General features: G+C 42.3%; 1 protein-coding gene across 7 annotated transcripts in view; it reads right to left on the bottom strand.

Moving 5' to 3' along the window:
• Nucleotides 1-13,999, bottom strand: part of C7H10orf90 (chromosome 7 C10orf90 homolog) — a 217,025-nt gene that overhangs the window by 7,753 nt on the left and 195,273 nt on the right. The window lies entirely within an intron of this gene.

The raw sequence follows: 13,999 nt of genomic DNA, 5'->3' as shown, positions 1-13,999 counted from the left end.
AATGTAGAAGACAGTATATTTCACAGTAAGTGACAAATGTGCCTTTCTTTTGTCTCACTACAAATAAGAGAAAATAATATTGAAGATGAAGAAATAAATATTAAGTTCCAGAACTACTTGACATACAGAGCTGAGCCTGTATCCACTGCCCTGAGTACAGACCTTCCCCCTTCACATTCTGCTCCTAGCTTTTTAAGACACCACATATGTTTCACTGGTATTTATGGAGGTTGCCCCTGGCAACCAAACAGCCTAGAGCCATTTAAAGGGGCCACACCCAGCATCTCAATTACATTCAGTTTACTGAGGAAAAAAGGAACTTGTCTTTAAGAGCACTGTCATTCACATATTTGAATTACAATGGAAGGAACCGTTCAGCAATTTCCCTCCTGAGCTGATACAGTTTTCAGAATGAAAGTTGTGCAAAAAGAAACTCCTCTGTGCTTGAGGATTAACCCTTTTTCAAATGCTTTATAACTGGCAAAGAAACCTGTAATTTAGCCAAATTTTAATTAAACTTAATCATATTGTATTACAAACTTTAAACAAACAATATCCCCCCATACATATGAGGACACATTGTCTGGTATGACCAAGCAAAGCTTGGCACAGGATGGAGGCTGCAAAGTTAAGTGCGGCCAATTCGGCTCCTCATGTACCTTAGAGCTGCCTCACTGATGCTCTAAAATGCATCCAGCTGCCTAAGGTCACAAGAGGCCAGTTCTGGCAGCCAGGGATCCCTAAAGCTGCCTCTCCTCCTTTCCCTAAGCCACATCCTCTAACCTGCAGAAGGTCACATTAATCCTCTGGGGTCTTGTTAAGTCAGCTTAACAGGCCCTTTGCAATGGAAGGGTGCAAAGGAACACAGCAGAACTAAGAATTTGGCTGATCAGATATTTAAAAATAAAGGACAAACTCCCCTCCTCTGTGGTTGCACAGAACTAAGATGTGGGGATCCAGTATATAGGATTCATACCCCTGCCCAGCATAGAGTCCAGCTCCAGGAGTATTCCCTCCACATTCCTGTGCAGAGCAGGAGACAGCCGGGGAGGAGTGAGGGTGAGCCAGTAGCCCCAGCAGTGGCCTTGATAGTCCTACACTGAGCCTTCCTGAACTCAAATTCAGCTTGGGGCAAGCAGTGGATTTGGACTGATAAGATGAATGATGTCATTTGTGTGCACAGAGCATTTGCTCACATAACTCCCTATACATCAAGATTAGCACTTGCGGAAACCTCTAATTTTTTGTCTGGAGAGCAGTGATTTTTTCACAGCTGGGACTGCTGGGACAAAAATAATCTCTTAAAAGGTTTTACTTTTTTAATAAAAAGCTATGTTAGTGACATTTCCAGCCAGCAAGCTGGAAAGGCTTCCCTCCAGATTCCCACTCATGGAACACAGTGAAGAAACATCAGCTGGCTTCAGACTAATCAGACTCCTGCCACGAGCTTTGGGCTCCTCGCCCTGGAGTGCAGTGAAGACAACGGCAGCTGGCTTCATCTCTTCCGAAAGCAGTTAATCTCCAGGTAGGTTTCACCTGAGGACTGGCTAATTTCCAAGGGGTGGTTGGTCAGTAATTGCAAGAAGAGGAAGGAGAATTTCCTGCAACTGGGAGATGAGGTTAGGCTGGGACTCATATTTATGTGTCTAGTCCAGCCACACATGTCCCCCAGCCTACATAAGATTTCTCCGCAAATGCTATTTACATACTATTCCCTCCGGTTATGAAATGGCAGAAGAGCTGCAGCTTGAACTGGGAGGTCAAGCCAGCACCAAGCGGCTTCTTTGCAGAGAAGCAGGGCCACCAGCAGGGCAGAGATGGACATGGAGAATAAGGCTGCCCACCTGCTCAAGTAGTGGGGGATAAGGCGTCTTCTTCAGGGACTCTTGAGGAAAGGAGTAAACTATTCCTCAGTGCCTCAGCACATAAAGCTGGGAATAAACAGGGTACAAGAGGGTGTGCTCTGAAATGCAGGGCCATGACTTTTCTGTGACTTCTTAATAATAGGTTTCAGAGTAACAGCCGTGTTAGTCTGTATTCGCAAAAAGAAAACCTTAATAATAGGTTGAGACTATTCTCTAATTTTACCACAAGTCAATGTGACAAAATGGCCTCCATGTTTGAATTACAGAGAATTACCACAGAGGCAGGAAGCAGGACTGCAACTGTAGCATATGCCTTCTATTGCTCTAGAGCAATAATTCCAGCTGACCTAGGAGCTGTCTTGAAGGGCACTGGAACAAGACACAGCCAGCACACCTTGGCAGGAAAGAGAGGTTGCCATGGTAGAGGCTTCTAGAGGAAGAATAAAAGGGTGAATCCTGAAAAATCTTCCCTGGAAAATTAAAAAAAAAAAACTACCTTGCTATAAAAAATATCTGCTGTATAAGAGAACAGCCGTAAGACTTATAATTCAATGTCATAGGCAAACCATGCAATACCCAGTCACATAGCGTCTCTCAGCTAACTCTCAGGGCAATACTCAAGATAAAAAAATAACTTAAAATAAAATATGGCTTTACAAAAAGGTGAAACCTTGGGGGATTGCACCAGGAGAAAATCTTAAAATTGTTTAAAAAGGAAATGAAAAGCCAATGCAAATTATAGAGTAAAAATAATATGTGCATAGTACTTAATTATTGTTAACATCCAAGCAGCAAAATACAGTTCCAAGTGGAAGTCTGCCATGCTGGCTCTTCAAAAGGGCCACCATGCTAAGAATTATAAAAGCGGACCAAATGCATAATCAAAACCTGAATTAACATCCCTATTGAGCGAAGATCAGACTAAGGCATAAAGTAGACAATGCACCAAGATGACAATAGCCCACCTTCTAAATTACATTTGTTAGATTATTACAATTCAGCATCAAATTCATAGCTTTGATTTTTAATGTGAAAAATATTCGAAGCAGGGAAAAGTACTGAGTTCTAAGATTGACAGCTACTCAGGGTTTTTGCTGAGAAATTCCACAGAAAAAAAAGTTACTATGAGATGTTTCATCCATGTTTTATTCAAATCCTGTAAGGCTGCTGAGATACTGGTATTTATAACAATACCATGCATAGCAGTGATTTATTTGTGACATTCCTTTAATGGGGTGAGGAAGCCACACCAAGGTCTTGAAGTTGCTAACCAAGATAAATAGCTCATCATCATCAATATATTTTTAACACATGCTAATGCTAACCCCAGAGATGGTTTAGAAGAAAAATACATTTCCTGGCTGGGAAGCTATTAAATGTTTAGACAGAGGACAGATAGCTTAGGAATGAGAAGAGTAGGAATAGGTTCCTTGGCTTCCAACGTAGAAATAAATCACGGAGCCACTGAAATAAAGAGAGACAAAATGTTCGGTGGGCTAGTTTCTGCCAACTGGTACATGGATGTGCCTTCCACTTATGAGTGGGAGCCCTAAAAATGGGAACACAGCTAGAACGTGACCCTGCATTGTATCTTGCCAGCCACTAGAAAGAGAAGTACTTGCACTTTTGGTGTTGCACTTGCAGGTAGTTATACTCATGGGCTTCTCTCCCGTTCAACTAAAACAGGAATCTACCAAACACACAAACTGACTGACAAATTAGCCAATTACTTCCACCAGTTCAGTGGTTTGACTTTCTTTAAAACTTCAGCAGCAAACATGCACTGCAGAATATTTGTTTTAATGTCTGGCACTGCACTATGCTGTCTATTGCAGAGATGCCGTTGAGTACATACAGACTTCATGGCTACTGCATTTTTAAATCATTAGTCTGTGTGTCCATTTTAAAAAGAAAATTAACCCTGAACATAAACTGAATACATGGGCCAAATTCTGCTTAGTGACACACATGCCACGCTGCTAACTGAGGGAAGAATTTTTCCCTGTGGTGTTTTCAGAGTAGCCAAATTCAGTGTGCTATATGTTATATGCCGGTCAGCTGTGCAAGGGAGTTAAAGGGTTTTTTCTTGACCAGGATTTAAAGGAGTGTTGTAAGAACATGTTAGCTAATGCATGCTAACTAACACATTCTAAAGGTCTAGTGTGGACAACATGGTGGATACATTAACATGAGCTCCTGCTTAAGTTTCAACTCAACCAGCTACCTCATGTTTAAGTCTACACTGCCTAGTGTATACTACACCCTTAGAAAACATTCTACCAGCACACTTTTTATCCTAGTCAAAACAAACCCTAAAGAAGTAGAAGAGAGTCTAAGGGCCTGATTATCCTCTGTTGTGCAGCCCATGTGGTAATTTACATCAGTGCAGAATGGATGAAGTGTAGGAGTAACATGCTACCATTTTGATCTGGTGACAGTGGAGAATCTGTCCTAAATTGGTGTAACTTATATGGCAAAGGGCCAGAAGAAGGTGTAAGTTAAAGTGTGTAAGCCTGATTCTCTCCTTCTTCACCCCTTGTTAATCATTTCCCCCTGTACAAATTTGATCTGTGCTCTGGATATCCATCCTCACGGGCCTTTCCTAACATGACAGGTCCAACGATGGGAGACTTCACCAGTTATCCCATAAAACCTAAAAAGAAAAGGAGTACTAGTGGCACCTTAGCGACTAACCAATTTATTTGAGCATAAGCTTTCATGATGCATCCGATGAAGTGAGCTGTAGCTCATGAAACCTTATGCTCAAATAAATTGGTTAGTCTCTAAGGTGCCACTTGTACTCCTTTTCTTTTTGCGAATACAGACTAACACGGCTGCTACTCTGAAACCTATAAAACCTGACAAATTTGTTTATGAAATCCAGATAGTGCCAGTGTAAGGCTAAAAGCTTCTGGACCAAATTCATCCCTAGTGTAACTTCAGTGAAGTCACACCAGGGATGAATTCAGTCCCTTGTCCAAATTTACTTTTCTGTCATTCAAGATCTTCTGGAGGGCTTAACCCATAGGTCAGAAAACTTTGGAATAACAATTGTCTTGTACAGTATAGCACTCTGGGGCAATAGGACCCAAGCATGTCTCTCTCCTCCTCCCCCCATGTGGGGTTGAGGAGAAACTGCAGAGAGGAACAAGCCAGAAGGAACAGCTGCAGAAGCAGCCAAATCAGGGATCTTTGGACATTCAGAGAACTTTCTACAGTTTTGACTGGACTTTCTCTGACCTGTGCTGATTGGCTGTTTGCTCCAACCCTCTCCCTTCCCCTCCCTCACAGCCTTTTCACCTTAGCTTCACTGCCCATCTGCCCCTCTTACTCTCTTCTCCCCTGCCCTGTCCCTCTCATCCACTCCCTTCAATCCCCTTTACCTTCACTTGTCTTTTCATGTAGCTTATCCCCTCTTCCCTCCCCTAAATGTGGAACTAACATGTGTGTCATCATTCCATTGTTCACTCTGCTTGTGTGTTCTACCCCCTCCCATACTCTGTGTCTGCCTTGTCTATTTACATTGTTAGCTCTTGGGGGCTGTGTTTGTACAGTGCCTAGCACAATGGAGCCCTAGTCTTGCTTGGCCCACAGGCATTACCATAATAAACATGGTTAATAAAATAATAACAAAAATAGGTGGCTGCTGTTCTCAATTAGATTTTCCTGAGCATACCCTCATCTGTATTCATCACTTTTGGCTCCAAACTACTAGCAAGGTGCCAACAGTGTGAGTGATGCTGTTGCTAGCAATGAATAATGTCTGGGGGGGAAAAATCAGAGTCTTGTCAAAATGGGAGTAATATACAACTTGCAATGGAAATGTGGCTGCAAACATTTAATCAACCACCAAGGCCACCTGAAGGCAGGCAGGCTGCATTATAACAGCTGTGTGATTGGTTGGTTGTGGGTTTGTTTGTTTTTTGGTCCATATTCTCTGATTGCCATTGTCCACATTCCCTATTAAACCTATAATCTAAATGAGAATCAGGTCTATACAGTTCTTCTCAGGACAGCCCAAAGGAAAAAGCCTGTTTTCTACAGTCACTTTGAACACAGTTCAGGAGGTGTTCCATGCATTTGCTTCCAAAATACTTTTGAAGATAGAGAATTTGAGGCTGACTGCTGGATATTAATATAAATCAGGAGAAATCAGCAGACATCTATTGAGGGGGTGGATGGTAACTTTATGATTTCCTATATTGCTGTTTCCAGTAAACAGTCTCCCAAAAGGAAAGGAAAATAGAGGGTATAAAAATATGTTCTTGTGAATTAAAAAAAAACAACCCTCTAAAAGTGCTTATGTACACTACGATCACAAAGCTGTTCATTAGGAGGATTTAAAGGCCTATAAACAGCTGGTCGTCTAGTCACTAAAGTAATTACATCATGGTTTTTGAGATTTAAATCCAGTTATTTGAACATTGTTTCCATTCAGTTCATCACAGTGGGATCTCTAATTTGTTTGACATAGTCAACAGCAGAATAGTGTTTCTTGGAATAATTAGCACTCTAGAAATTTAACAGTACACAGTGCACAGTACAAAGGCTAGTAAAAGAGTTGTAGGTTGTTTGCCTCAGAAATGTACTTGTGATGATAAAATCTTCTGATGGATAAACATTCACATTTTTGTAACATTACTTCGGGCATTTTGTGAAATTCTGTTCATGAATTACAATTAGAAATGGTAAACAACTTGTTTTTGAAGATGAGAAGGTACAGGGAAGCTGCACAGATGTTGGTATTTATATGGAAATGATATTGGATACCAATCTTTCTCCTTTGCGAGAAACAGTAAAGTTATAACAACATGGGCAAAATGGTTTGAAGATTATGTGTGATCTAACAATCCTATATTCTCAATAAACACACTTCATTCTGTTAAAGTGATGTTAAAGAGATGTCTCTAAATGCCCATGTTTCTTTTTCACAGCAACATTAAGATAAAAAGTATGTGTTCTTCATGGTGAAATAGGTGTAGACCCTGCTTATCTAGGAACAATTTCAGTACAACAGCATACAGATTTGTTCAAGCCACCAGGACAAACAGCATCTCAATCACAGTTTTTAAAACCTTTCTGATAAAATCATCTGTCAAATTACTCGAAGCTAGATGTGAATTAGAAGGAGAAAAAAAGATTGATGAAGTAGTGGCTGCTGGGATTTGCAGTGGATAGACTAAAGAGACTCACAGACTTTAGGGACAGAAGGGACCATCATGATCATCTAGTCTGACCTCCAGTAACACAGTATTCCACACAAGGTCTCACTAGTGCCTTGTATAATATTACTAACCCTGGAAATATCTCTCCTGATGCACCCTGCGTTTGCATTAGCCTTTTTCATGGTGCCTCACCTTGGCAGCTCGTAGTTATCCTGTGATCAACCAATACACCCAGGTCTTTTTCCTCCTCTGTCACTTCCAACTGATAAGTTCCCAGCTTAGAGCAAAAATTCTTGTTGTTGGTCCTTAAGAGCAAGACTTTGCACTATTACATTTCATCCCATTTCTATTACTCCAGTTTACAAGGTCACCCAGATCTTCTTCTATGATATTCCGGTCCTCCTCTGTACTGGCTATACCTCCCAACTTTGTGCCATCCTCAAATTTTATTAGCACACTCCCACTTTTTGTTCCAAGGTCATTAATAAAAATGTTAAATAAGGTTGATCCCAAGACAAATCCTTGTGGAATTCTACTACAGCGTGACAGTTCACCTCTCAGTATGACCTGTTGTAGTCTCCCCTTTAACCAGTTCCTTATCCACCTTTCAATTCTCCTATTAATCCCCATCTTCTCCAATTTAACTAATAATTTCCCATGCAGAACTGTATCAAATGCCTTACTGAAATCCAGGTAGATTAGACCTACTGCATTTCCTTTGTCTAAAAAAAAAAATCAGTTATCTCAAAGGAGGTGGTTAGGTTGGTCTGGCATCATCTACCTTTTGTAAAACGATGATGTATTTTTTCCCAATTACCTCTATGTCCTTAACTACTTTCTCTTTCAAAATTTGTTCCAAAACCTTGCATACAACTGAGAGCAAACTAACAAGCCTGTAATTTCCCGCATCACTTTTCCCCCTTTCTTAAAAATAGGAACTATGCTAACAATTCTCCAGTTGTAGGGTAACACCTGCAAGTTTACTCACTGTAAGTAGCCCAGGAGTATAATAAGGATGCTGTGCTGCCCAGCCAGAGAGAGTTTCAGAACCTATCCCCGGGGTCACTTATGTCCTGGCCAGTGGAAGGCATGCCTGCTAGTCAAGTTGCCCTTACAAAAACAGTTGCTGGCAAATGCATGAATTACCATTGATGATATGCTGAAAAGGAGCTGTGTGTTTGACATGGTTACAAAGACCCCAGGAAAGGAGGAAAGAGTGTAAATCATCATTCTCAGGCTAAAGAGGCAATCAAAAGACCATACTCTGAAGCCTATGGACCCTATTAAAAAAATACAGTATATGCTTTAACCTGGTTTCCATCTCATCATTCTATTCTCTAGGGTTCTCTGTTTTTCTAATGCTGTTTTTATGTCTATTGTTTTGAAAGAACATACTGTTCCCCAGAGACCAAGAAACGTGCAGACAAGCTGGATTTGGCAGAGTCCCTGCAGTTTTCCCTCAGCTGTTGTGAAAATGGCCCCAGAAGATGCTAGTTTAGAGGTTAAGAATTAGCTGTTTAACCCTTGCCATGTTATTTTCTTTATTCCAATAGTTCTTAGTGTTTGATAATGGCACTGCCCTTGCTAAGTGCCCTGTGGACTTCAGGGTAATGAACACTTGCACGGATACTAATTTAACCTGTTTCACAGTTCAGGGATACCAAGGTCTGGAATTTTTGCAGCAGGATATTCATTCTCATCTCCAGTGATACTGGGAGAAGAAGCTTAAAGGCTGTAGCATTCCTTTTAGATCAGCAGAGAGAATGGAAGTGAGGTTACAAGGCTACTGCCATTGCTAACCTAACGGAGCAGCCAGTGCTAATATAAAAGAACGGAGCAGCCGTCCAAAGGACTTGTGCACTAAAAAGGAAATTCAGTGCATTTGTTAAAAAAAAAAAAAAAAAGACAAACAAAAAAACACTTTAACGTCCCAGCTTTTTAACAGAATATACCGGATTAGACTAAGAAATTTTTGAAGTCAAAATCTCAGTTAAGTGGACAATTCCCATTAACTTTTAATGACCATTGGGCACATAATTGTCATTTTTGCCTTTTAAAATGTCTCCCACAGAATCAGACTTTCGAAGAACTTAGCACTTTTGAAAATATGGCCCATAAATAACAAGTAATAATAATAAATAATAAACTAACAGTTATATTGTGATAGTGCAGAGAGGCCTCAAAGCAGGTTAGGTTCCTATGGTGGTGAGTGCCATACAAAGATATAACAACGAGGAGTCCTTGTGGCACCAAATGAAGTGGGTTCTAGCCCACGAAAGCTTATGCCCAAATATATTTGTTAGTCTCTAAGGTACCACAAGGACTCCTCATTGTTTTTGCTGATACAGACTAACACAGCTACCACTCTGAAACCATACAAAGGTATAGTAAATGACCATCCTTGCCCCCAATGAGCTTACAACCCTAAAATGAGTTTACACTCTGAAACAAGCACACTTACATTTTAATACAAAATAAATGAAAATTTTTTCTTCCCTTTCTTACCTGTCAAGACCTAAGTTCACAATAAATATTCCCATTGCCAGAGTATATTATTCTTTACGTAGGATCAGATTTCTGCATGATGCTTTGCAGGTAACTAAGATGACTTACTGTTATCTGAGCAGCTTGCATTTTGGGTTGGCCTCAGGCTCACGAGCATGTAAAGGGGAAAGCCAGCTTTATGTATTAGTCATACAATGTTACCTTTTCTGAACTGACTGACTTCCAGGCATTCTGTTGCAAAGTGACATCATTTGAGCACACTGTACTAGTAGCATGAGAGAACTGTGTTGGAGACTACAGCTGGGATTTCTGAAGCTACCTAGGGGATACAGATGCCATTTCCCACTAAAATGAATGTGAATTGGTTGAAATCCCCAAAACAGCCTATGGATCCATCTCCATTCTATTTTAATTTTGTATTAAATATCTTTAAAAAGCCTCAAATTGTTTTAAAAGCAAACCTTTAAACTTTCATATACATCTGCTAGATTATATAGTATTAATGCAGGACAATAACTCTTCCACAACCTTCTAAATAAGGATCCTGCACTCAAAGGCTACTCAAGACAAGCTGATGCACTATGCAAAACTTCAGTGTGCTGCTCCTCTGCCTACTGCAGACTATCAAATCTTATTGCAGCACAGCCATGGAACAGAAGTGTGGAATGGAACCAGGCATGCGCGCGCGCACGCACACACACACACACACACACAAATGCACTCCGACAGCCTGCTGGAATCTGGGGCCATTTGTTACCAATGCAGCCTGCACTCTGTAGCCATTTGTTACCAATGCGGTCTCACTGAGAGGCTCCTCTCCCATGCTCGGGAGTGTACAGCTGGCTTAGCCCTTCAGCACAAGTGTACTTAATTCTGAGTCAAGTTGTTCTATAATTTATCAGCGGGGATACGCACCACAGGCTGCTCCCACATAGAACAATTGGCCCATGCTCCTGTGCGGGGTACAAAGAGGCAGCCGTTTCTGCCCAACACTGGACCTAGGACTGAGTGGAGGGCTGGAGTGATCAGAATTTGGGGGCTCTGCCAAATGACAGTGGAGCTGAAGACTTTGAGACAGGCTGACCCCCTTATTGCCTGCTTTGAGGAACAGATCACCAGCAGGGATCACACTCCCGCCTTTCGGTGGTTTAGGCTCAGTGCGGTCAGGATTCAGCACTGAGACGCACTGCCCTGCACAGCCCCTCCACCCAACTCCTGGACCACCCGCCTTCCCCTGGTAGCCCTAGGTATTTCCCTCCCAACCCCCCACATAGCCTGCTTTGCCCTGCCCTTTGTCTCTGCCTGCTATATATACCCCATGTAGTTGGGCAGGTCCTGGAGATGCCTTACCTGCCTCAGTCACCCACTCCAGTCAGCTCAGCTGGTCACCAACTCACGCTCGGGCTGAGGGCAGGGACAGACTAGCCCTCAACACACTGGTGGCCACGCCCACACTTCCAGGCTCTGATGACAGTCAGCCTTAACTTTCTGCTTGTTCCCCAGTTGGCCCTTGGCAGCCTGGGCTCCATGCGCTGGGAACACTGGCCTGCCTGGTTGGCAGCACGTTTGATTCTAGGGGGTATGAGGTGCTGTGCAAGCATTTGCCTGCTGCGGAGCTGGCAGCACCAGCCAACTGGGATGAATGGGTGAGCAAGGAATGATCACAAGGTGAGGAATGAGGGGCTGGAGGTGACAGGAGAGAGGCAGGGGAAGAAAGAGAAGTATAGGGAAGCTGCAAGGCAAAAGGGGTAGGTGGAAAAGCTGGAAGGGGAGCTGGCGGGTTCCTAGCTGCCGGGCTCTGTCTCATGCAGCATTCAGTGCTCAGCCATAGTCACCAGGAATTAAAATATTTATTTTTAAATAAAATATTCATTGGTGGGGCCCTGGCAGTATGGAGTCAGAAAGAGTCCCAAGTCCACATGGGGGACAGTTCCCCACCTCCCCTGGCCACCTGCCCAGGGCATTTGCCTTTGGATGGATTTGGTGCTACCATTTCAATTTACTTTTACACACACACACACACACACACACACGTGCCTGAACACAAACAAACTTGCACACACATTCATCTTCGTTCTCAGACACACACCCCACTACCCTCCAGGCAATGAATCACTCCTGAGTAACAGGTGTCACCACCTCAGGGTTTAGTCTTTTGCACCTGTGGCCACTAGTGGGAACCCAGCTCCCTGTTACTCCCCTCCACTGGGACCCGCTGTCCCTCCCAGCAAGTGGTATGAGGAGCTTGGTGCTTGCAAACAGGTAGCAAACTGTGGAGCTTAAACTGAGCTCAGGGGTTTCAGAGTAGCAGCCGTGTTAGTCTGTATCCGCAAAAAGAAAAGGAGGACTTGTGGCACCTTAGAGACTAACCAATTTATTTGAGCATAAGCTTTTGTGAGCTACAGCTCACTTCATCGAAAGCTTACAAGTACTTCTTTTCTTTTTGAGCTAAGGGGGTTAGTCAGCAGCTCTCTCCTCTCCTGCCAATAGGAGCAAGATTGGGTCTCCTCTGATACCCCAGAGTCAGACTGCTGCAGGACTCCCCTTTTCCTCTCTGCTCCAGGTCACCCCAGCTCCGGGGGGGGGCATGTTTTGTCATTTCAGCCTACCATTTAAAGGCCTGGTCCCAGGCTCCCCCGTTTGACTCGAGTGCATCAGAACCTCCCTTTTTCCCCATCCCCAGATGGATGGTAATTTACAGCTCCAGACAGCTGCCTGCTTTTTTCAACATTTGAGTACAGAACAGTACTCATATTTGTGTCCAGAATCAAAAAGGGGAAAGGGGAGATGATAGGATCAGGGAGAGGCGAGAGACACAGTGCCACACTGGCCGCTTTGTGCTACAGTTCTCCAGCCCCTGTACTTCTCACCCAGAGGCCCCTCTTGCTATAGGCAAACTAAGTAGCTATTTCCTCAGGAGGCAGCTGCCTAGAGGCAGGGTCTATGGGGGTGTGAATTGCAAAGCACTCTAATGTGTAGTGCTCTAACTGGCCTATGTGCACCCTGCTGCAGTGAACTAAAAGGTATCTAGTACACATTGATGTAGTCCTGTGAACTATATGAGCAGGCAGTAGGTACCTTTTAGTTAGTGCCAGCCAGGTCCACACAGACCAGTTAGATCGTTCTGCAATTCACCCCACCCTAATCTATCTCCTCCAATAAACCAGACTGCTGTGCTGCTTCTACCAGAAATCTGCTGCCCCTGGGCAGCTGCAAAGTTTGCCTATTACTAGAAAGGCCTCTGCCTGCACTGCTAATACCATTAATGACAGGAGGCTCTGCCTAATAGCCACTATCAGTAGAAGGTTCAAAATGCCCATGGTCACAACTCAGTACAGATTAAGTATGCTCAGTGTATTTGTATACTTCCCAAGTTCTCTTTTTTGTTGTGGCTGTGTTTAATTGAATAAGTAAACAGAGTCGTTTTTAAAAAGTTTTACTTGGTCATTACCAATTTAGTAAACCATTTCTTATCTGTAGCCTACATATTTATGCGTAGTCAGACACCTAAAATTTACTATTTATCCATATGCTAATTTACTATGGCAGATATGTGACTATTTCTGTCATGATAAGAATGACAAGATATCACAAACAGAAAATCCAATGAGACTTTCTATGAGTAACAAGTTGTGGCAGATGAGTTATGGGAACAAAAGCTCCTCTTTAGACACATTTATCTTTAATAACTAACCAATACGAGATGGAAACAGCCATGTACTTGAGCCATTAATGAATGTTTTTCAATATTCCGTTTTTCTCATTGAACAAGCATATAAATTAATATTTAATAATCATTCAAGGAGAAAGAGATTAAATTTTTCATTTTTATTTCAGAAAATCTTTGTATAGTTGGACTTTTGGGCCTTTAACATGACCTAAAAAAGGGAAAACATGGAGTTGTGTCTTTTTTTTTTTTTTTTGCTTCTTCTCCAAGATGTATGACAAAAACCTGATATCCCACATCCTATGTTCCCCTCCAATACCGTCCAAATACTGCCTCCCCAAACAAATACAACCAACCAAACAAAAACCCAAACAGCCACAACCATGTAATTCATTCTTGTTTTTTACATTACAAATCCAGGTCTTGCCTTCCTGCCTTCCTTGGACTGGGAAACCAGTAGGTTTATGGCATCACAATCTCCAAGGGTGAATTTCTGGGAGTTTTGCCATTGACTTCAATGGGGTCAGAATTTCGCAACAAGTAAATACATGAACCTGATTAATTGGATGGGGGAATTAATTTTATTCACCTTTTTAAAGTATTTCTTTGGCTTTTGTTTTTACATCTATGGAACTGTGAAGCAATAATCTATATACCAGTTTTACAGCCAAGGTAGAATGGACTGTATTATACTATACATTAAATAGCACCAGGAATTAGGATTCCCCAAAGCAATGATCCAAAATGCATTAGCACTAACAATGTCACTTGGGGTTGAGGATAGAATGGCTGTAACC

This window comes from Chelonia mydas, chromosome 7 (assembly GCF_015237465.2).
Source record: "Chelonia mydas isolate rCheMyd1 chromosome 7, rCheMyd1.pri.v2, whole genome shotgun sequence".
NCBI lineage: Eukaryota > Metazoa > Chordata > Testudines > Cheloniidae > Chelonia > Chelonia mydas.
The sequence above is the reverse complement of the archived record's forward strand: the minus strand, read 5'-3'. Positions and strand labels throughout refer to the sequence as shown.